The following is a 24950-nucleotide window of genomic DNA, read 5'->3' as shown; positions in this document are numbered from 1 at the left end:
AGTTTATATCCTTAATGAGATCAAAGATTTTATCAGTGATCCTTCATATATGTAAACAGATGAAATATTTTTCTATCAGCATTGATTCCACACCTGACATTTCTTCTGTTGATCAGCCATTGGTTATTGTCCATTATACATGTAAAATCAGACAAGGAAGGTTTATTACTTTCTTAACTACAAAGAGCCAAGCCAAAGAACATCCCCCCATGTTTGAATCCATCTTGCAACAACTGAATGTTAATAACATCATTTGACATTGTCAAGGTCAGATATAATATAATGCTAGGCTGGACATTATGAGGAAGTTCTCAAAATATTGTGCAGCATTTTAAAATGCAGATCTCCCATTAAAGTCAAATAGAAGTCAGCCAGCTAAAATCTCAGTCATCCTTCAGAAATGTGGAACTAGAAGGGTCTCCAAAGAAGAATCTGTAAAATTAACGCATCAGCAGAGAGTGCCATGCACTTAGCCTTTGTTGTCAACACAAAATTATGCTCTTCTTTAGTGTCCTGAGTTAACTCTGAATATTCCCCTGCCGATCCATGAAATTGAGAACATTGTTGGGAATACCACACATTAAACACTCTACAGCCATCAGTGAATTCAGGCTCATTATATTCTTCAGCTGTAGTATGGCCCTTGTTTGTCATTAAAATAATAATAATAAAAAAAAGAAACGTGATGAAAGTGACTTACATTTTGGTATAACAAAGTTATAGCAATGCAGAAAAAAATAATCTTATTTCAGCAAATTACTTTTATTGGGGAAAAAGCTACAAAAAGAAATAATTCTAGAAACAAAATTATACCATTATAGAATGCAGTTCAATTACATTAAAAGGAAAAAAATATTTCAAATCCTAGAAAAAAAAAAAAAAAAAGTTGAGAAGTATTTTTTATTGTCAAACAAAATTTCATTCTATTTCAAGTGAAGGGGATTTTAGAGAATTCTGATCCAACAAAGATAAAAAATAAATTGCTCTGAACTGCAAACATTACCTGCTGCAAGAGTGACCAAGCCTGGAAATATGGCAAACAATATAAAGTTATAAAGAAGAAAGAACATTTTTACCTAGATAGGATCAGATCAGTTTCTTCAGGCAGAGCATGAGTAACTTCAAGTCAGGTTCATGCAAGTCACTCATAACCACAAAGGTAGAAGTGAGCCTCTGGGCTTAATATGCAAGAGTTGATCCCTTGTTCCTAAATCAGCATCAGTACTGACATCTGGATCACCAGGAGTATGTCTACTCAGCACAGTACAGGCTGTACAGTGACACTGAAAAAGCACTGACCCAGTAAGGGTAGGGTACTGGGTGCAGGGTAGGTCTATCTGCTGATGAAGAGGGGCAGCTTTTATAGGTAAGGCAGAGCAAGAGCCACCCAGAGACACTGGACTGGCAGGAGTCATTCAAAGTTGCTGGTGGTTCTCTGCGCAGAAGAACCTCTTGATGTGCAAACCTTTAGGGCAGAAATGACCAGTAATCTTTTGTGTTGTTCTAGTTTCCAGCTCCTGCAAAAGAGCATCACATGCTTAACATACTCAAAATCTGCATTTTGCTCTGCTCCTTTTCTTTTTTCATAAACTAATTTCCAGCAAAATCTTCACCCATGTTGTACTGGGTCTGGCTGGGATGTTAACTTTCCCTGCAGCAGCCCATACAGTGCTGTGCTCTGCAATTGTAGCTAGAACAGCAGTGGGATCACACCAGTGTTGTGTCTGCTGCTGAGAAGTGCTGGCACAGCACCAGGATGCTCTGTAACCCTCCTAGGGGGTGGGCAAAAAAGTGAGAAAAGAAACATCACCAGGGCAGCTAACCTAAACCAACCAAAGGGATATTCTATACCATATGATGTCACACTCAGCAACAAAAGGTGGAAACAGGAAGAAGAGGGGAGGGGTGGGTTCTCATTGTGAAAACGTCGGTCCTCCCAAACATCGGCTATGTGCGTTGAGGCCCTGCTTCAACGACATGGTTAAGCATCACTCATTTGTGGGAAGTAGGGAGTTATTTCTTTCCTCTGCACTTCCACATAGCCTTTATTTTTTTTTCCCCTCCCTTTTCCCCTTTCCTTTTTTTTTTTTTTTTCCTTTAGTTAAATTATTTAGTTAGTAATAATCTTTCATTAATTTCTTTAATTAAATTATCCTTATCTCAACCCATGAGTTGTTCTTTATGTCTTCCCCTCCTCATTTAGGGAGGGGGGTGAGAGAGCAGTTGTGGTGTTTAGCTGCCTAGCACAGTAAAACAACCACACATGTTAATTTTGAAGTGCCCTAAACCTGCCTGATCTTAGACAGTAGATAGACCTCTTGGTAACTGCTAGCATGGTAAGAATGAGTCTATGAGTTGTGATAAATATTAGACAACAGAGTGAGATAGAGAAATGTATTGAAATCAGTGAGATGATGTACAGAAGAAAAAAATAAAACATGAAAAAAAATGAGACTGAGGTCAACATATTATTAGAGATCAGATTATCATTAATGTTAAATTTGAATTCAAGTGAAATTAACACTCATCTCACAGAGCCAATGTAAAGAAAGTAGCTCTCCCCCAAATCTCTAGCTGAGATCCTCTGCTGATGGCCTGGCTATGCAAACACTTACCTTATGTACTGATGATTAATGCAGATAATATCTCTGAGACAGGGAGTGTTTCTCCATTTGATGAATAAACATGGCCTAGTGCAAGAGTAGCTCTCAGTACTGCAAGCTCCTCAGAGTAGACTCTGCATTCTTTCCAAGACACATCACATCCCAATGGTTCTATACATTAAGAAGAATAAATAAAGTTTCCGCAAGTACTCTTTTATTCAATGCTTTGAAACTAAAAGTCATAACCCAAAAAGCCTAAATGAACATTGTTTTCCTCACTTCTGCCTTGCAGGAATGGCAGCAATAAGATTGTCTTGCAATGCTTGAACTACACAACTGTGGTATATGATGACCTGTTCCATTTTATCCTTTGTTACAGGATGGGAAATTTTAGTCGCAACTTCAGGGACATTTTGAAAATAGTAGAATTTAATACAGAGTTTCAAAGCAGATTCCTTATACTGAGCAGTTATTGGATATAAAAAAAAAGTCCTGTTTTCAGTCCCTCCCACTAAATAGCCTGACTTCTGAGCTAGTTACACTTCTTTGCTTACTTTCCTTCTGATTCCATGTCTCATGCAACACTGAATGCTCATCTTCAAGAAGGCTGGACACTGCCACCTCCCTTGACCGCTATTAGAAGTGAACACCACCTTTACTCCTTTCCCAGAGATACTTTCTCAAGAGGCCTGCTTTTCAGGAAAAAGGTGACTAGCTAGTCACCTGCTGCAGGCTCTTCATATAAAGTATATGTAAGTCAGGTCATTAAAATGCTTCAACCCATTTCTCCATGAAGTCCGTTTGCCTGCCATGTTTTAATGGCGTGTTTCCATTACAGTTCCTGATCGTAAAAGTCTTAAGGAATAAGGAATTATTTTATTACATGTATGCTCAAAAGTGGCTATGGTTTTAATGAAGTCACTGGTCATATGCACAGCCTATTTCTAATGTCTATTTTCAAGACAGATCTTGGAAAGCTAGCCAGGTTGAAGAAGGAAAAGGTAGTTTACATTTACACACTTTTAGATCATCCTGTATTTATGCTGTGATACTTAATAAATACACCAGGTGCTAGTTATAATCCAGAAAAAAAAAAAAAAAGTATTTGAAATACAGCTCTTTAATTTGATGAGGGAAGATGTAACAAAATCTAACATCTAGAAAAAGCTAGGCAAATTGTGGTTTGAAAGAAGATGCATATTTTAAATAGCGAAGTATTAGCTTACCATGGTGTGTTTAGATGTCTTTGTCACTGAGCCTTTTGTTTTGTTTTGTCTTGTCAAAACTGGATCCTTTTTCAAAATCTGTGCTAACAGAGGGACAGCCCAGAAGAATTAGGACAACATATCCAATTAAGAGTTTGTTTTCTTTATTTGTACACTTGTGCTATGCATGGGAAACCAGGTCTTCTGTGTTCACTGCCAATTCAGACTGTAACTGATCTGTGCACAGATTAACTGTAAAGGCTGTATTGCTCGGGAAGAGCCAGATCATGTTGTTATCCTTTGTGACCAGACTGGCTGGACATCACAGTTCTGTCTTATGGTAAGGCAGTCCCTCGGGCACGGGGAGTCATGGCACTGCTAGGCACCAAGAAAACTTGTAGATGCTTGTGAGCAAAAGGTCTCAGTACAAGATGAGCGTTACACTACATTTAACCTCACAGAGGTGTTCGAAAATAAATCAGTGTTTGCAGTTACTCAAACACTAAGTTATTTGGGAATTAGTTTTCCTCATTCAAATTATTTAATGAGACATAATAAATTAGAGAATCCAAGAAAGACAGCCAAAATCCCATCTTGAATGATAAAAGGATTGAAGTTTCATCTGAAGAAGATTATGTTTGACCTTATGACAAATGTGCTCTTACTCATACTTTTTCCAGTGTTGCCCTTTCCATTACATTATTATTCTTCTGTCCCAGACAAGCACCAGGCTGTCTTTCTGTCAGTCAGGAATGATGTAGGACACCCATGTTTATGCAGCTAATGAATACCAAAATCATCCAGCACTAGCAGCTACATATCTACCATGCTCCACATCAGAAGAGCTAATGGTTTTAGCACTACTACTCTGAGTGACAGTAAACATAACATTTTAAATCTCATAAATCTTATACAACATAGACAACTCCCAAAGAGCTGTAGGGGTGCTTATGGGGATGTAGTGACACACAACACATGCCAGAGAACTGGAACGCCATGGATGGTCCACTCATATGTATATGTACAAGAGGCTAAACTCCTATAATTTACGTTGTATAGAATGCTGGTGGCTTGAAGGAGAGCATGAACAGCACTAATATATCAAAAAACTTTGTGCTCCAGGACACTCCCATGACACAACCTCACCAGAACTATTTAACTCCAGCTCCAAGACTCAAGTTAAGAACTGCAAGTTTTTTGTACACAGACATCCAGGAACTTGCTAGACATAAAACCCAGCAAGAAAAAAAAAAAAAAAAAAAAAAAAGCAAACACAGTCCCAGCTGGATGAGAGAGTGAAATTCTAGTAACATGCAGGGGCAAGTGCTTTGTCCATTGTTAAAACATGGACATATGCAAATCTTCCTTATAACTGATAGTGCTTTGAAAGTAGGAGTTGAAAGTCAGCATCATCTCTTGCAATGGCCAACATATGCCTGTGCATATTCAGCTAATGGCAGAGGCATTGCAGATTGCTGCCTGACAATGGGACTGAAAGTCTATGAAATTTGCAATGCTCCAGGGAGTTCACAGACAAGCTCTGCTTCATACATGCCCCTGCACTGGCTGGAGAAATGCTAGATCTAAAACATCAGTTCCCCCAAGTGGTAAAGCTGCACTGGGGCTTTGAGAGAAAAGCAGTGTAAGGCTGCATGCAAGTATTTAGCTCACATACACACTAGAGCTGATTCCAGCACAGAGGAGACATGAGAGGAAGACTGATAAGGGCTGGAGAAGAAGTGCAGAAACTTCATAGTATGTAATAATGACACTTGTAACCCTTGACATTGTGAAGGGAGTGGGACAGTTGTTGTGCATAGAATACGACAAGTGATTATGAGCTGCCCTGCTAAGGCTGCTGCAAGTGAAAGAAGGTGCACCTCTCAGTAAGGTGATACTGAAACACCTGGATTTTCTAGCAGGTATTTATGCCTTGGATATTAGGTATTTTCTATCTTAAATTCATCTAAATATAAAATTTGTGTCCAAAACACATTCAAGCTTAGGGAAAATGGTAGGAAAAAGAACTTTTGCTGCTACAGTTTTCTCTCTCTCTCATCTTGGTTCCTCCTATATTTTAGTTTGGAAATATCCAGTGAAATCAGGAGATACACATGCATATCAGCTAAAGGTTGAGTCAAAGGCAAAAAAAAAAAAAAAAAAAAAAGATAAAAAGATGAATTGCCTAGTTATGTGCATTTGAAGACTGCTAGATGAGGGAAAAGGAAGGACAAACAGTGTCCTGACAAAAGGAAAGGTAGAGAACACATAACATTCAGCAAGCTATGACAGTAATTTCATTAGAGCACTGGAAAAAAAAAATCAGTAGACCGTTCAACGTACTCTATCAATTTCTTGTCATCATCGACCTCAATAAATTCTTGAAACTCCACGACTGTTTCTTTAGTGAAGTACAGTCCTCATCTCCTGACCCTTCCTTTAATGCACCTACTTTTGAAGTATATAAAAAAGTACAAAAATGTGCTTTCAAAAAGGCAAAATAAACACAATGCCAAATTGAGCACTTGAGACTTGATTGCTACTGAGCTTACTACAAGCAAAGAATGTGATTTACCAGGAAGTCAATAACTTCTGAAATGAACTCCCAAAGAAAACTAAGGGGGAAAAAAAGGCACCACAAACACCAAAAGTATATGCAAAGAAACATCTTTATATTGCCATAGGATTCTAGTTCAGATAAACATTTGACTGCAAGCAAAATAGTCTTATCCATAGCTCGCAGCTTTGAAAATCAAGCTGCAAAAATGTTTGCCTTCCATCTTTGTTTCTTATGTTTTTCAATTTTTCTTTGATTGAGCTGGACAAAAAATCTTGCTAGACAGGGTTTCTCCATCTCCTCCTCTCCTCCTGCCCCCTTCCCCCACCCTCACCCCCCTTTTTTTTGTACTTTCTCTTTTCCATCTCAGTTGAAACCACAAGGTGTGGATATTTAAAAAATACATAAATGAATAAAAACCATTAACATCTCTTAACTTCAGAACTAGACCCTGATTAATCCAACTGGTAATTGGATTTGGTTTATATTTTGAACATAAACCCAAAGTTTATGTGGCATGTTACTTGGCATAACATGAAAACTTTCCATGACTAGCTTACTCCATAAGACCAAACAAAATGAATGAATCACACAAACACTGACACCCACAAACTCAGTACTGCTTAAGCAGCTAAGAAGTAACCACAATTCGCTCTTTTGTCATTGAGCTCAGTTTTGTCCTTATAATAATACTGACTTTTTTGTGAAGTCATTTGTGTGCTATAGTGGTGGCGAATCTCCCCAAATACTATAGAAACACAAAAGTAAGGCATTCTAGTTATTTTACACATTGTCCAACAGGAAACATCTCTGCAAGGAACAGACAGACATATGACACAGGTGTATGACCCACAGATTTTTCTATGCAGCTCACTTCCAATAACTTAGTCACTTCTATATTATGCAAGATAAAACTCAGAGTTTCAGATGGGGTGTACCAGATCTGTAGATTTCGGCTGCCACTTGTGCAACAAACAATATAGATGGGCACACAAGAAGCACCTACTGGCACTTTAGAGGCATACAGATGTTTAGAAGGCAGCTGTCAGATTTTGCATGTGCATAGCATGTCAGGAAAAACTAGGTTGGTGTCAGTCAAATTATCTTGTCCATCAGTCTTTTAGGAAATACACTGAGAAGCCTAAAACAAGATGTTGAAAGAGATGGTGTTATTTCTTCTGTGAAATGAGGGGATGTTTTATGTAGCAAATCTGACAATGAATTTGCAACATGAAAGAATCTTCTTACTACATCTTAGCTACCCAACTTGATCCATGGTTTAGAATAACTTGAGAGTGTCAATCAGTAAGAAAACACTATAAGAAGATCTAATAAAGACTCAAAAGTTCTATCATGTGAAGTCAAATGAAAGCAAACAGAAGGATCAACACATCAAGTTACCTTTTCTTTCTTCTTCTATCCCCTGCTGCAGCTCTTCCTCTAACCTGATTGCTCTAACCTGGTGAGTGAAAAAAAATTATTGTTTACTCTTAGCTCATTTTCAGAAATCAACAAGTCCAGTTGTGTCCATTGCTTCTTCACGTGTAGAAACCAACTAAGTAAAATAGCACCAGAAAAATAACTTCCTTCCCTTAGATGTAGTAAGGAGGAGGTGGGAACGGATACTTAACCCTTTCAATAGCAAGCAACTTGCTCATGCACCTAACTCCTAGTTTTCTCCATTAAGCATGCTCCTAACAAAGCCATTCAACCAAGATATTTATGTTTAAAATACATATCATCCCTCTGCTCTAAGTTCATCCTTGAAATAAGAATGATCTCCCTTCAATTTCATTGGTAGTAACATTTTAAATCTTTTCCTCCTAGTGCCAGCTGACATCATTCTTGCAGTGCAGGTACAAATTATGCTTGCAGCCAACTAGAGACCATAAATATGGAAAACAGAGAATGATTAACAGTTTTGGCAGATAAAATAGGAGGACTTCCACACAGGAGATGCTGAAGCTGCTGGAGATTTTAATATAACTTGTGACACTTAGAATAATGACAAGTGCAATGTCAGTCTCAGTAAGAAGCTAAAAAGTCTAAAGAAGAGCAGGAATTCCAAGACATTCTGCTATTGTTTAGAAGTCCTATTTTGCTAGCATGCCAGATAACAGAATAAGATGTTGACCACAACAAACATATTTCTCAGTAGTTCTATCGAGCTCCTATACCACCAGGAACAATTTCTCCATTTGCCACTTGAAAAAAGTCAGTTACAGTTAGCAGACTCACACCTATAGATGAACAAGGAAGGAATTCACCTAATAGTGTAGGGAGAGTTTAAGAAGCCCAAGCTGTAAGGACTCCCTCTTGGTATGCATCCATAGGTAACATACCATCCTTTTATTTCAAGTGTGTTTCTCTACAAGAGGAAGGAATATCCAACATTTGGGCCACTCCTCATTTCCACAGAAGTCTCCAAAGTTATTTCAATCACTTTTATTAATATTTCCTGCCACCACCTAAACAGATCCCCTGCTTAAAAAGCCATCTTCATCCTTATCAGTGCATAAAACATTTTAGTTAAACTGCATTGTTGTGCATTTTCTCTTGGGTTGGAGAAAGTAGAAAACTCTTGTCATCATGTACTGACTATATTGTTCCAAAAAGCAAAAGCATTTTTATATGACAACACATAAGGACAGTCCTTGCAGTACCTCATCTACCAGCACAAGTGAAACAGTAATAAATACTAAGCAAAGAATGTTCATTTTTTTTTCAGACGCGCAAATAAAAAATAGCTTTTTTTTTTTTTTTTTTTTTTTTTTTAACTACTACAGATCCCTGGACTCGTCACGAGTTTGTTTATAAACTTTCATGACTGTACTGTCCTTGTACATCTCACAACCCAAACTTTGATTGTGACATGAACAAATGATCTTATTGTTGGGTCTAGCACCTACCTACCCATTTACATCAAGTCTCACTTGCAATTGCCAGAGCAACTTTCAGAGCAAGGTGGTAAGACAGAAGCTCTCAGGAATCACTGCTGGAGGACCCTATGTAGGACCCTACTCGTGTGATTTAATGACTAGGATTCAGATATGTTCTCATAGGATATTGGGAGGCTCTATGATCACAGTTTCTTCATGAAGAATACAGCTGAGGATAACAATTTTTGTCAAATAAAATAATTCTACCACTTTTACAAAACACTTAAACTTTGATTCTTCAGACCAAAGATTATACTCTCTGGCAAGCTTTCGTTTATATTTGTTGTCTTTAGAAAAGTAAAGCAAATGGCAATAAAAAGAGCACTGATTCAATTTACCAATTCAGCCAAGAGGCCTCAGTCAATCTGAGTAAAGCCTCAACTAAGTTAATAGAGAAATGTGGCATTTGGATCAGTGGCTTATACTACTGTTCTTGAATGGTATGTTTAACTTACAACTTCCTTGTAATCTATAGAATTACCTAAGGTTGTCCATTAGAAAGGTTAATGTTTAGAATTTGAAATAACTATTAAATTCAAAAATCCACAAAAAAGAAATAAATCCTTCATCTTTCATTGGATAATCATTTTAATTAGCAATTAAACCACCATAATGCCACCTGTTATCCCATAAGACTTTGCTTGTATTATTCAGCCTAAACTTATCTTTCACTCCTTTTGTGCTGGTTAACTGTAATACAGTCTATCATTCCCCATATCTAATTCATTTTTTGACATTGAACTTAATTTTCAAAATAAAGCCTTATGAGGAAGAACTAACATAAGCACAACCTTTTTTTTTTTCCTTTGAAAATTAACCTATTTGTGTCTACAGCACCTTTCAGGAAACCTGAAGTATAAAGTTTGAGAGAGCAGGTTTCCAAGGTTAAATATATATACTGTCAGTGAAAATAAATGATATACATGCCTACAGGTACATTAACAACAGTGCCCAGTTGCCAGCATGTTTAAGTTTATACACAAAGAGAAATGCAACCATGCTGTCTCACTGTAGCACAACCTTAGAGTTTAGCTCTAAATCATTTCTGAGGAAAGGCTTCCTGCAGACATTTCACTTAAGCAGTTGTAAGTACAACTGCAAAACACTGTTGACTGGTGGACTCCAGAGACTTGTTCATTACCTGTCATTAAATGTTTTAAAGTTTGCATAATTGATCCAGCCAATAAGTCATCATTGATTTATAGGGGTCTGTGCTGAAGAGTTGCTTGTTAAAAATTCATAACACTGGTATGTGTCTTTACAATCCATTAGCTGTTTACGTACCCACAGTCCTAAGATTGATTGACCTTGGACCGAGATTCTCATGGACTCTGCTTTTTATAGAAATAAAAAAAAACATTTTATTTCTTATATTTTTTTTTTACACAAGTCCACTGTATAGAAAAGCAATACTTTAGTCTTCTCCCTTGACAGCTATACTTTGATTATTTCCCCTCCACCAAAATTGAAACTTTAGTTGAAATGATGAATAAATAAAGCATACTCCATAAACAGCTTTCCACTATTATTTAAGCTTGTGTGCTGTGCTCTGTTAGTCTCCTTTCCCCACCATCAGATTCAAGTGTGTAAATGTTCTAAAAGGCTTTGAATGTTTTATGATGATTTCAGGGAATGATGGAGTAATAGCTGAAGAGTGAAGCTATTAGTTTTAATATTTATATTGAGTGCTCTGAAACATTAATGTGACAGGATGTAAGATCAGAGCAGCGGGACATATTTACTTCACAACCATTGCCACGTGGCAAAAATGTTTATTTTCTGAAGCTCTGAGGCCAAGTTTTTTCACAAGAATTGAAATTTCAGATTGATGTATATATTAGCTTTTCCTGAACTTTGTATTTATTTTCAGGAATTGAAGATTGGTTACTACTTCAGATACAACTTACTTTTTCTCTTTAGGTAGGACTCAAGCATAATGATGCTGGCAGTGTATCATGGTCTCTTTTGGAAGTTTTCCAAAGCTGATATTAATTTAGAAATTCATCTCTCCCTGTCTGCTGTGTCTGCTTCTGAAAGAACACCTTAGAGAAAAGGAAAACAGTCATTTGTTAAAAAAGAAAAGGGATAGACTCAAGAGCAGAATCATCATTAAAAAGTCATTCATATTGTCTTCATGCGTGAAGTAAACCAACCCTGTAAATGTCCTAACTCATTGTGCTTGGTTCTTCTGTTCAAACTAGTAAGCATATTAAGTGATCTTAATTACCAAGGGTCAAACAGTGCTCACCCCACTTGTGTGTTTCTCATGGTTTTCAGTGACCAAATAAAGGAAGCAAGATTAGATCCCTAGGGATAAATCTTCCTATCAGATTTGCAGAGTGGATCTGATATAAGTGGGACAAATGATGACTTAGTGCTGCTACATTATGAAAATATGATTTGTCCAGATGCTTCCACACTCTGTGTAAGGACTCCATAGACAGACACCACCACTAGGATGGCAGTACACAGAACTCCATCAGGAGAAATAGTCAGGTCTACCACATGCATTTTAGCCTAATGTAACAAGCAAGTTTTATTGAACTATGCCAAGCAGATTTAGAAGTGCTTGGCAGCCAAAGAAAGCTAACTACATATCTTAGTTCTCTCTCCAATACTGCATTAGCCTAATTAACTTCTGTCTTAGTCATTGGTGACATCCAGTCTCAACCACCTTTTTCCCAACAAGTTACAGGTAGTATCTCAAAGACAGGAGAAAAAGAAGAGATGCATATATCCCACTCTACTTACCCCTTTAACTTTCCTTATCAGCATAAGAGGAAGTTTAATGTTGTTTCAAACCTGTTACAAGCATGTCAGTGTGCTCAGTATAAACGAGCTCCAGTACTGGAAATATGGTCTTCTTTAAAAAAAAAACAACACAAACAAACAAACAACGAAACAAAACAAAACAAACAAACAAAAAAAACAGCAGCAGTGAAATATTTCCTCTAAATAATTTACAACTGATTTGAAATCCAGACACGTGAATGAATAGCTTATACGATTTTTTCTATTGCAAATTAATTTTCTTTTTTTTTTTTTTTCTTTTTTTTCTTTTTTTCTGAAATTCATCTGCGACAATGTTATTTCATTGCTTGGATTTATGAGAGTCATTGAATCTTCTGAATAGTGCCGAGTAAGCTAAAGAACTTCACCGTGTAAAACCAAGTCAAAGGGAGACTCTATCGGTAGCCTAGCAGTAGTTCTTTGAAGGACCAGGCTCCTTATTACAGACCATACTCACAACAGAAGCAGCTAATAGGAATATTCATGAGAGCATCCTTTGGTGATTCACGAGAGGCAGAAGATGCAGCATTTTCTTCTGGAAGTTTATTTCTCTAACCTTCATGTCTAGTGATACATAAACGTCAGTTTATCCTCCACCATTATTTGGAATATTCCACTAACTGAATCAGTCCCTCATGCACTTCTCAGACACCTACAGATACAGATCATTGTTCTCTGCCTTTCCCATGTCTTCTGTTCCTAACTTTCTTATGCTTGTTGTTTAGGACACTTTTCTAGATAAAATTCTTCTTATTAACTGAATTGTACAGTGCACTACTTAATAGATGAGAATTTCTGAACAAATTTAAGGGGAAAAGTAAACATGCTACCTCCACTTGTGTGTACAGCTACTCTGTAATTCTTGGTCCTCTCTGTAACAGTCAGAGATCACCTACTTACAAGTGTTTACCTCTACTTCTCTGCACAGAATCAGCCTTTCAAGAGTACCAGAGGAGACTTTCTATAAGGAAATAAAATTGTTAATGCCATAAATGACGGTAGCAAACATAGGGAGAATGATTTTCATCACTGAAAATATGGGAGTCACATTCTGACCCATGTCTGGTACAGCTTTTTTGAAAGGTGGAAGAAAAACAATAAATTCAAGGTGTTTGCTACCTTATCAGGACTTCTCCTCCCTACAGAACTCCACTACAATATATTCTCCACCAAGGCAGTTCTTCCACTTGTAACAGAGCACATATTGACACTACAAAGTATGCAAGGGTGAAAAACGCTGCTCAGAAGTGCTGAGACCAAAACAGAGGCCAAGAGAAGGCCAGGCTGTGACGAGATTGACACCCTGTCGTCTTGTGGTGGGAACATGTTTGTCAGGATGAGAGCATGGCACTGCACAGCCTATAGCTACAGAACCCAAAGGCTCAGGCTTCTCTTCCTAAAATAAGACATTTCTGGTCAGATGCAACTTACTACTAGTATAATCTTTGGCAAGGAACTTCCACACAAGTGCTGGAACGATAAAATACTGTTTTCTTAGCAGGATGTTCACTGACAACTCCCATCTCAAAAATGTCAATTTTTATTTACGAACTACACGTTTGGCAAGATTTCACACATGGAGCATGGTGAAAAGTGCTCATCTCCATATGAAGTCTCTTTTTTTTTTTCTTCTCACACAGATGAGCTTTACACAGCCCAAATCATAAGTAATCTTTTGTTATTTACTACACAGGTAGCTAGCAATGATGTGCACAACAGAGTAGTGGCATATCCCTAATTATCAGGAATGTGACTTTGTGTAGTCTGTATGATATACAAATTTTGACATTTGCTTTCACAGTGTAAACTTTTAAAAACCACCATAAAAACTCCCATAAAAATACAACTTTGAATAGAAAAAGATGTAAGCCACATAAAGGCTACATGAGAATTTTTCCTTAGAGATCAGGAGAAATATGACAAGTATAACTGCTATTATAGTTATATAGCATATTCCATTTAGCAGTGATATAGCAGAACTGTGAAAGCATATCCTAAGGTATTTTCAATTCATGCATTTGACATTGATATTAGTTATTGCATTTAAGATACATTGGGCTGTTTATTGCCAACTGTTTCCCCTCACTGAGAATGTTAACCACAGCAGAGGAATATTTGATGTTACAAATTATTTAGCTTGCTACTCTTCATTTTCCTTTTAGTATGCAATTATTTGTTTGATTTCACTGAGCAAATGAATTTTCAAGGGCATTTGAAGGAAAATAAATAAAGTACAACCCAAAAGGGGCTTTTTTTTTTTTGTTTGTTTGTATTCAGGAACAGAACTGAATTGTGCATATGTATGAATCAACAAAATCAGGTTAGCTAAGAAACTGGAAATTGCACTCCACACTAGAGCATTTTTCTTGCTCTAGAGATCTTTGCTATGGATTTGAAGGACTAATAAAAAATCAGCAGCATGACTGGAACAGATGTTTTTTATGGACTCGGCTTGTTAATGGTCTTTTTAGCTTCTCCTAAGGACTTAAACCCGGTTCTTCACTTGTCCTGAATATCTGAGATGATGTTAACATTGTCCAAAATGTACACTAACAAGCTGCAGTGGAAAGCTAAGGTCTTGCACATGCTTATGAATAAAACTTCAAAACATTGCTGTAAATGTGATGAAATCCCAAAGTGGGTAATGTTACAAAACAAAAAATAAACTTATTGACTGTATCAAACCCATATGGTATCATACTGCTTGAAGGGAAGCCAAGGCTTGGAAAAGCAAAGGCTTATTACAACTGTAGAAATTCCCTTTGTATTTAAATCATGGTTCACTTCTGTATACAATGAAAACTGAAACAAAATGAGACATATACTCACCCAGTGTAAAATAACCAGACTCTAGTGTCTTCAGTGGGTTGTGTCAATTTATATTTGCCATAGAGGCTTTGTGTTTTCAATCTAGTTAGTGGATTTCTGCAGGTAGAAGAGATGAATAATCAGGAAAATTACAAATCAGAGTCTGTCAGAGACGTTTCACTGGTCAAATAATACTTAATGTACTGTTTCTGTTATATACTTTTTTTTTTTTTTTTTTTTTTTAATTTCCTAGGTTTTTCCATGAATTCATACTTGCCAGACACTGTATGAGTTGCTCATTATACCAGGCTCTGGGAGGCAAGGAATCACACTAGGACTTTCCAACTTTCAGCTAAGACTGTAGAAGTATCGTCCTGAACAATACCATCCAGACATGTGACTGGTCCCTCTAAATCCCACTCACTAAAGAAAGAAACTTGAGAGGTATAAATTACTTCTTAGGCTTAAAAGAGGGGGAGAAAAGAAATTCAATTTCATTTAAGGAGCACTTAGTTAAACGGTACTTGAAAATTTTCACAATTTAGCTTGCTGCTTTTTTACACAGAAGTACCAAACTGTTATTGAACACTGAGTAGCCTAATGTTTTTGCTGTGTCAGTTACAGATATGCTGCTTCACTTCGGCTAAGTGATAGAATAATAGAATATCCTGAGCTGGAAGGGACCCACAAGGATCATCAAGTCCAACTCCCATCTCCACACAGGACCACCCAAAAATCAGACTGTGTGTCTGAGAATGTTGCCAAATGCTTCTTGAACTCTGACAGTCTTGATGCCATGACCACTTCTCTTGGGAGCTGTTCCAGTGTCTGACCACCCTCTGGGTAAAGAACCTTTCCCTAACACCCAGCCTGACCCTCCCCTGTCCCAGCTCCATGCCATTCCCTCAGGTCCTGTTGCTGTCCCCAGAGAGCAGAGCTCACCTCCTGCCCCTCCACTCCCCCCATGAGGGATCTGCAGGCTGCCAGGAGGCCTCCCCTCAGCCTGCTCTGCTCTGGGCTAGACAAACCAAGGGACCTCAGCTGCTCCTCATATGTCTTTCTCTAGACGCTTCACCATCTTTGTTGCCCTTCTTTGGATGCTCTCTAATAGTTTTATATCCTTCTTATATTGTAGCAGCCCAAATTGCACATAGTGTTCAAGGTGAGGCCACACCAGTGCAGAGCAGAGCAGGACAATCCTGTCCCTCAACTGGCTAGCAGTGCTATGCTTGAGGTGTTCCAGGGTATGACCAGCCCTTTTGGCTGCCAGGGCACACTGCTGACTCGTATTTCACTTGCCATCAACCAGAACCTCCTCCTTGATGCTCAAGCTCACATAAGTGTGATTTCTTTCTAAGAATGAAGCCTTTCTAAGTCTTTTCTCTCTACATAAAGCATTCCCCTGAGGGGAAAAAACAAAAAAAAAAAAAAAAGTTTGTTCTTTGACAAGTTTGACAAGTTACAAATTCAGGTGTAAAATAAGGTCAACAATGTTCAGTTCCTTCCTGATTTTTTTTTTGGTGAACACTGTTCATATGCTTCTTTTGGAGGTGTTCTTAAAGTTTGACATTATCCAAATCTATCTTCAGATATCTTTGCTTGTTGCCACTGTCATTCTCATATTTCAAATGTTCAGATTTAGTTTGTGAGAGCTTTGGTTTGTAAACAGCTTGAATTTGGAATAGCTCATGAAACACTTCCCAGAAATGGCTACATAAAAATCTGAAAAAATACCTGTTACTGCCAAAATGTTCAGGTTTGATTCAATAAACTCAAAGTAGCCTCAGATTCAAGCCTGAAATTCTCCCAGATTTAGGCAAACACAAGAATTTGAGCCACTCACATTGGGCTATGGATTGTTTCCATACTAAAAGCTTTGCAGAGAGAAAATGCCCTTATTAACATTCTACACATAAAATTAGTCATTAGAGTACTTGCAGGCTTTTTGATACAAATTTTAAACAAAATAACCTGCTGTTTCTGTTATCTCCTGAATTGTAACTGTCTAGATCAACAACCTGGATGTGCTGGTACATAACTCATTACAAAAACAAACAAACAAACAAACAAAAAGCAGAAGAAAAAAAACACACAAGATGAGCAATAGAGAAACAGGTGTGAGAAATGCATATATATTTCCTGAGTCCCTCTACAAATTCAGATTTTTCAGGCCAGTGAAAACATTTGCAAGAAACTGTTGCAGCTGATTTTTTTTGCAAATATCTCATACAATGGGCAAACACTTAGCGAAGTGAACAATCTACCACCAAAATGCAGATTTTTTTAGGGAAGCTGTCCTGTAACATGCAACCTCCTGCTGCCTTAGGACTCCTGACTCTTGGTTTTTGGGAAGGAGGTGAGCATCCAAGAAGTTCTGATTGTTAAAAAGAAATTATCCCACAGAACAGAATCCCTCTTCGAATTCACATTTCAAAAGCATTTAAATGAAAGAGAATATATAATGTTTCATGGCTAGGGGGTCATAACATGATTTTCTTGGCACAATCTTTTGTATCCCATCACTACCTGTACTACTGCTTCACTCTTCTTACAGTATGGTTGTACAGAATAACCTTCTACTTATTTGTGCTCTATCCTCGTTTTCTTCCTGACACTATAATAATTCCAGACAGCTGTTCTATATCCCTGTATATAGAACAGTTCTATATACGCAGTTTTATATATACATATATATATATATATATACATATATATATATATATATATATATACACATATATAGTTCTATAGAACTGAAATGTTCATTATCTCTGTAAATATCTCTGGAGATATTCAAGGCCAATCTGGATGCCTACCTGGGCAGCCCGCTCTAAGGAATCTGCTTCATCAGGGGGGTTGGACCCGATGATCTTTCAAGGTCTCTTCCAACCCCTTCAATTCTGCGATTCTGTTGCAGCTCCTTTCCCTGTTAACGTGTAACATGGAAAAATAGCCTGGATCTGAGCTGGAACAAGGCTTTGACAAGACTTCATAACAGACAATACTGACATTTTGTCTCATTTAAATAATGATAAAAACTCTGTTTCCTTACAGCTGACCACGAGAGACCCCATTACATATTCTTCTTTTATAACACTGAAAGTAAGTGTTGGTGAGAACTGCTGATTATCTGATAAGAACACAATTAATTTGTGCCCATACTCATTAATCTTTCTTAATACATGTCAGCCCATTACATTTGATCCATGACCTCTGTCCCCAGTCTTTCATGAAAATCTCTCAGGATCAGAAGCACATCATGAATTGGCATGGAGCCACCAGCTCCAGCAGTTGACTGCAAAATACTTCAAAGCCATCAGCAATGGCAGCTGCTATATTAATGTGCACATGACCGAGTGATAAGTTCACAGCTCCTTTAAGGCAAACTGAAAGACGTTGGCCATTGGAAGGCCTGAATCCTATTAGAAATACAGCTGTGTCCCTGTTTAGATCAAATTATTATTTGTCTTTACTCTCTTCTGTTTCCACATATGTAAGTGTCATTTCAGGTGGTGAGACAATCTATGCAAATATTTTCCACATGGCTTTTTAAAGCGGTATTTGATGTAGCATTGATAAACATACAGCAATGCTTTAAAAACCAAAGTGTGTTTTTCACTGCATGATTATTCTGCAAATTTTAAAATTGTGAATCTTTGCAAAAGTACCAAATATTGCATTTCAAAGGGAGATATAATATATTCTAAAAAGAAAGTTGATATCATAGATATTTGCCATGAATTTTGTTGTTACAGTTCCTTCCTGTTAATTTGGCATTCAGGCTTATCCCACATCTGATCATAGTACAACATATTTTCACATAATTCATTAAGAAAATACATAGACTTGTTATAGAAATAAAAAGGACATACATTTCCTTGTATATGCACAGAAAAAGAAAAAAAAAAAAAAAAAAAAGATAAACTTAGGTCTTTTAGGAATCGTCAGAAACTTCAGTTCAATGGTCAGCTGGCCGTGCTGTGGTTTTGGTCAGCATAGCCTTTTGCAACAAAATGTTCAATCTGCGTTTCCACAAAAACAATGTTCTATGCTCTTGTTAAGAGGAAATGAATGTGTATTATGAAATGACTGAGCAGGAAGATAGAACCTCACTCAATGCATTTCTCAAGAATAAACCCCCTCACACACTCATAGTCACAGCAATAATATCCACAGCCAGCGGCTTTCATAGGGGTTCTTCTGAGAGCATTTCTGTGAATTTTCTGTGCATGGCTTTTGACCTTCTCTTGCCTTTCTTAAACCAAGGGAAAGGGATAGAGAACCTTAAAATATAACTGCCAAAGATAGCTCCCAAATGTAAAGCCTGTGCTATTTAAAATACAAGTAACATCTTCAAAAGTTACAGAGCAACTTATATTATATATTGATTTATCTAGAACCTAGTATTTTCTGATCATGCTCTAGCAAGCAAATACTTGTTTTATTCTTATTAAAGTGCCAAACTGGATCTTAATCTGATTGAATTGATTATACTGCAGCTTTGAATTACTCTGGAAGAAAAAAAAAAAAAAAAGAAAAAAAAAACAACATACTCATCCATTAATCACTCACTCATGCAACAAAGAAGGTGAGATTGCTACTTACTATGCCTGATGAGCTAATTGTGAAGGGACACAGCTCAGCTGCTTGCCAGCTGCCCAGAATGGTAATCCTCAAGGGAAAAGAGGGGAAAAGAAGCCCTCATCTTTGCTCTTCCCCAACAGCAACCTTTTCACATCTTCCAAAGCCATCTAAACTGTGAAGAAGAAAACTAAGCAGGCTAAGCTGATGTTTTCCCATCTCTCTAGCACAAAGATGATCAGAGCTATATCTCCCCCCTTCGCTCTCTGTCCTCAGACATCAGATTGTGGTCCATCATCTTTAGATGTTTGTTTCTACAAAAGAATAAAGCATGAGGGAATAGATGTGGTTATCTTTCCAGGTATCACTGCAGGCAATGTGGTAAGATTGCCCACTCCTCCTCTGGGAGTTTTCTCCAGCTTTAAACAGATCCTTACCACAGCTCTGCCAGGCTAGGATCATAAGGATATCCATTTTTTGTTGTTGTTTTGTTTAGGTTGTTTTTTGGTTTGGTTGATTTTTTTTTTTTTTTTTTTTTTTTAAAAAAAAGCAGTACTCACACAAGGATTGTCACAAATGGCACGGAATAATAAAATTTGGACATGACTGCCAATTTTATTGTCAGATTGTCAGAATATCTGAATCAGTAGAATAATTTAAATGTCAAATCAAGGTACTACAAAAGCAAATTCCTGTGATTTACTGTGTTGCTCAGCGATAACATGACCTAAGGGTAAAGAGAAGAACTGATTGAAAAGAAGTCTGTTTTTCAGAGGAATGTGGAACTTCTTGTTACAAATTCACCAAAAAATCTGAACTTGCAGTGTTGTTTTTTTTTTTTTTTTCTCAGGCAAAAGCACAGTGGTACTATGAGAGTGTTCTCCAGGAGGGCCTTGGAACTTGCCCAGATATACTTGTTTTTTTATAGATATTTACTGTTGTGAGAATTAATACACCCGCTTTTGGGAAGTGCTCTGAAATCCTTGGGAATGAGGAGGTCTAAATGCCAATTATTGTTATTCAAAAAAAATATATATATTTTACATGGAACTGCTGAGGTATAATGATAATGGTATTAGTGTAGACTATTGTAACACTCTTCATAAAGCTTACACTAAAAATGTGGAGACTAAAAGACAAACATATATTTATAGTGATAAGCCCTTTTCAGTGGCTATCATTGTGTTGATATTCACGGCTTCAGGGAGGTTTTGCCTGAATAAGGACTGCAGAATAATGCCCATACTAAGAAAATGATATGAACTGAACTGGAAAGTGAAAGTCCAGATTAGGAGCTGTCATTCTGAAACTCATTTTCCCAACCATGATGATGAACTCTTATTACCTGTGAATATGGAATTCAAATACTATTTTCAAGTTTTAAATGTAGGTAACACTTTACATTATGTGTCAGTGTGGTACCAATTACAGCCTAACTCTGCTATTATGAATCTGCTGAGAGATAAGACTGAGCCAAGAAGTTTCATAGTAGCCCAAACTTCAAGAAAAGTTCAAGAAGATTTCAATTTACTCTTCTTATACAAGCTCACATTTAGTATCTTGGGACACCTGATGCCTTGAAACATTGTCTTTTTAGTGTAACAAACAGCTTGCACTTTTTTTTTTGGTCCTCCTCCACTTTACAGGTGAAAATGAACTCCTCATCTAACCACTTGCATACCTTAGTAGCTATTGCAATATTTCCCTGTTACTTATCCCTTATAAGGAAAGTAAGTGTTCCCTGGTTGCAGTGTTCCACAATGAATACAGTCTGGACAAAGGGAAATTGAACATTGCCCTGGTTCCACAACTGAACTGTCTTCTGCTACTTTGCTTGAAACCAGCTCTTTCCCTGGCTGACTTACAGTGCTGTAGCTACAGTGACTGCCATTCATCTATCCTGGCTTTAACCAAGATGGGGCCTAGTCCTCAGGAAGAGTTAAAAATAGATGTGATGATATCAAGGTGCTTTTACAGAAAGCAAGGCTGTGCCTTAATCCCTGAGAGAAAATCTTACAGGATTTAATATAAAATATTGTCATAGGTATCTAACTTGTCTTTAGCGGTAAACCATGTTGCTAATCTAGAAGCTTGATGGCAATAATAGCCACGCTTTTCATTAAAACAAGTGGATTTTAACTGTCTTCTCCATAACAGTAACTGGGAAATATGGACATTTCCCATGATAAGTGAGGGCAAGGGAGAGATTCTGATGCTGGTACATGAAGTAGCTGTTCCTTTCTGCTTGCTGAAAACCCTGGACTTTGCCTATAGAGCAATAGTGTGCCATATTTGAGATGCTAATTCACTGTGAAGATGTAAAAAACACAGGTCTAAGCTTTTGAACCATACAAGTTCTTGAAGAAAGGAAATCACAAATCTATGTTTAAAGAACAAGATTAAGTCAATTAACCTACAAAATATTTCAGCTAGATATACAAACTTGAATACTGTTTGCTGGACCATGCTTTTAATTGGAATGCTGAAACCCTGCATACAGGAAATATTACCTATGCAAGTATTAGTTAATTAGGTCCACTAGACTGTTTTCATCACAGTGAATGGCGCTTGTATACTGATATTTGCCATTAACACTAAACTGGGCTTACATATGTAAAATCCCTCTGGCACTGAAGGAGAAAAAAGTCTTTAGAGTTTCATACATAATGGATCTATAGCAAAATTAGCATTTTATGAAAAAAAAAAAATGAAAACCTAGAATGAAATTATAATACAGTTTCTATTTTGTGTGTCCCAGTTTGCCAGTGCATTGTACGTATGATACAACTCACAGGTCATCACCTGCATGTCTGTTACAAAGTCACATCAAAAAATCTTTCATTTATCTGCAGACTCCATTACCCACCCCTGACCTACGTCCTCTGTAACATTATGATAGGAAAAGTACCCTCTTGTACTGTGGCTAGAGGTTAATTTTCTGGTTAACTACAAATTTCTGGGATTGTTTTTTTTAATTGTAATAAATACCATGACTTCTCTACTGTGTTTTCTTTTCTGTGTATGTTCTGTGACATGCTTAAACAGAAATAAATAAAGTTTTCTCTGCAGATACAAATATAAGTAACTCTTGCCTGTTCTATTGCAATAAACATTCATATGGAAAAAGCTGTAAGTCTAGGTTATTGAGCATACACATTGCAGACTAGGTGCAGTACACTAAGTAAATATACACCTATTCAGGACATTGAGCAATTTCACCTCCTAGTCATTTATCTCCTTTTCATTCCCAGTGCTTTCCAGGATGAACGGGATGCACAGAGATCTCCACCTGTTTTAGGCATACTCCACACAAAACCTGGCTGCATTTGAATCATTCAGAGTGCCAGTGTGAACCTCAGCAGAACAAGGCTTGCAGCTCATTTCTTTTCTTAGAAGAAGCTGAAGATCTCACCTAAGCCAAGCTTTTTCTATGAATTTGCTCATTACAATTAGGAACAGAGCAAGGAATAGCCCTGCTAATTTCCATGAATATCTTCAGGCAAGGCCTGTGCATGGTGGTGTGATAAAAAAGGGCCAGAAATCATTCACATGTGAAGACAAGTGGGAAAATGAACTTAGCAGACCCACCCACAAATGGTAAGGCATCACCTTCCCTTTCTTTTCAGGATTCTGTATCTCAATCCCACAGCTTTAAAATGTGAAGCAAAACCTATTAACATGAGCTTTATGTTTCCAATGGAATTGAAGTTGTAACGCCAGCAGGAAATCAAATTCAGAGTCATGTTTCATATTCTGAGCCTAAATTTTGCAATAGCTTTTTTTTTCCTTGCTCAGTGAGTAAATGCACATTTAGAGCAGCTAGGTACTGTTTAAGTCTGCAGCCACACATACTTACAAATCAATATTTTCAGTCAGGAAGAAAACAACTTATTACTTATTAATTTATAAACATATTCATCCCACTCAACACAATGAGATGGAAAGGCTTACATATTTGTTAATCCATGCTCTTATTCCCTAACTCCTACCACTAGGAATTCTGTCTGATTGTTCTTTTGCAGAAGATATTTAAAGAGCTTTTTTAATCCAACCTGTTAAATTGTGCTCCCTTTTATACTTTTGATGTTTTGATCCTATATACTTAAATACCAAATATGAGTCAATGATATTTTTGATTCCTGACATTATCCAGCTTATTCTTAAAATGGAAAAAAAAAAAAAGTAATCATGATTCCCCAAAGAATCAAACAAACTAGCAGGGAAGCTGAAGTAGAAAAATAACATTCTCCCTAAGCCTGAGCAATGTGGTTCATACTCCTTCTTCCAGCTCTCTGTCTATGGGAGCATCTATCAAGGCTGAGTCAGCAACTTCTCAGAAAACCCTTGTAAACGTGTTAGTAGACATTTCATTTTGTCATCTACCTAGGCACACTGGATTAGTATGCAAATAAGACACACAAGAACAGACCACAGCAGCAGTGCTAATGCTCTAAGTGATCTTTCAGTGTAATTAGAATTTGTTTCATCACACTAATTTGACATGGCAAATTAGTGAAGCTAAGATAAGGGGGTTTAGTAGAGCCAGGGTGCTGGTATGTACACAGAAACTTGCCAGTAAGTCCATTTGCACACGGGAGTTATGTAACATTGCAGAGAAGTGACAATTAGCAAAAGCTCTAGGAGAAAAAAAAAAAGAAAAAAAAAAAAAAAAACTTTTAAATTTTAATCCGATAATTTGATAGGTTATATTTTCTTCTGCTATTGTATCATAATAATGGTCTAAAGATCTTGGTCTCTCTGCTGTTAAGAAATCTTTCAAGATTTAGGATAAGCTACATGGTACCACAATTATACAAGTTTAGTCAAGTCTGGCCCAGCAACGTGCTGTGCTGGCACATGGGAATTCAAGGGACAACTTCATGATTTCTGTCTCACCAAATGTGCAAGCTGAAAGCCATTCCACAGCAACAACAAAACTCCGGGTTGAGGACAGCGATCAGCTTCTTTTCTCCATCTTCCTGCTCCAGATCATACAAACTCAGCAGGGTTCCAGAGTCAGAAATTAAAACCAGTCTGCTATTGTTGCAGAGTAGTCCTGAAACTCAGAAGATTTCAAGAATGGCTGGAGCAGGCAATAGTCTAGAAGAGGTCTAAGGAAAGGTATGGCTAAGAGAGTACTCACCCAATTTACAGGGAAATAAAATATTTAACTTCCTGATTAAAATGAAGGCTCAAGACTGTTCTTAGTTTTTGTAAAACATTTATCCCCAACATTAAACAAGTTACCTGACCTTTGATACAACACGTTGTTCATTTGGACCTGCTGAGATCATCAAGCAATAGAGTGCATCTGGCTAGAGATGAGATGATAAATCTCTCTCAGCTGAATCACAACTCCCCCCAACATCCCCAAAGATGCAGCTTCCTTTCATGTCTCACACTCCGTGAGGGAAAAGGGCTGTGTAAGCCAAAGAGGGGCTGCCCTGAAATGCAGTCTACGGATCTG

The 24950-nt window shown here is 37.3% G+C and overlaps 1 long non-coding RNA gene across 3 annotated transcripts; it reads right to left on the bottom strand.

Annotated features, from left to right (window-relative positions):
• Nucleotides 1-872: 872 nt before the first annotated feature.
• LOC311440950 lies at nucleotides 873-24726 on the bottom strand. 3 transcript variants are annotated; one of them, XR_014695666.1, is made up of 9 exons: nucleotides 24627-24726; nucleotides 24380-24539; nucleotides 17719-17828; nucleotides 14924-15019; nucleotides 12056-12167; nucleotides 11212-11346; nucleotides 7767-7824; nucleotides 2616-2774; nucleotides 873-1517 (listed from the first exon to the last, which is right to left on the bottom strand). It is a non-coding gene; the product is annotated as an uncharacterized lncRNA (long non-coding RNA). The 3 variants fall into 3 exon arrangements; XR_014695667.1 differs by lacking the exon at nucleotides 17719-17828; XR_014695668.1 differs by lacking the exon at nucleotides 17719-17828 and having other exon boundaries at nucleotides 24380-24545; nucleotides 24627-24703.
• Between the last annotated feature and the right edge of the window lie 224 nt (nucleotides 24727-24950).

The sequence above is a fragment of the Aythya ferina genome, assembly GCF_964211825.1.
Source record: "Aythya ferina genome assembly, chromosome: 8".
NCBI classification, from domain to species: domain Eukaryota; kingdom Metazoa; phylum Chordata; class Aves; order Anseriformes; family Anatidae; genus Aythya; species Aythya ferina.
Note: the sequence above shows the minus strand (reverse complement) of the source record. Positions and strands in the feature narration are given on the sequence as shown.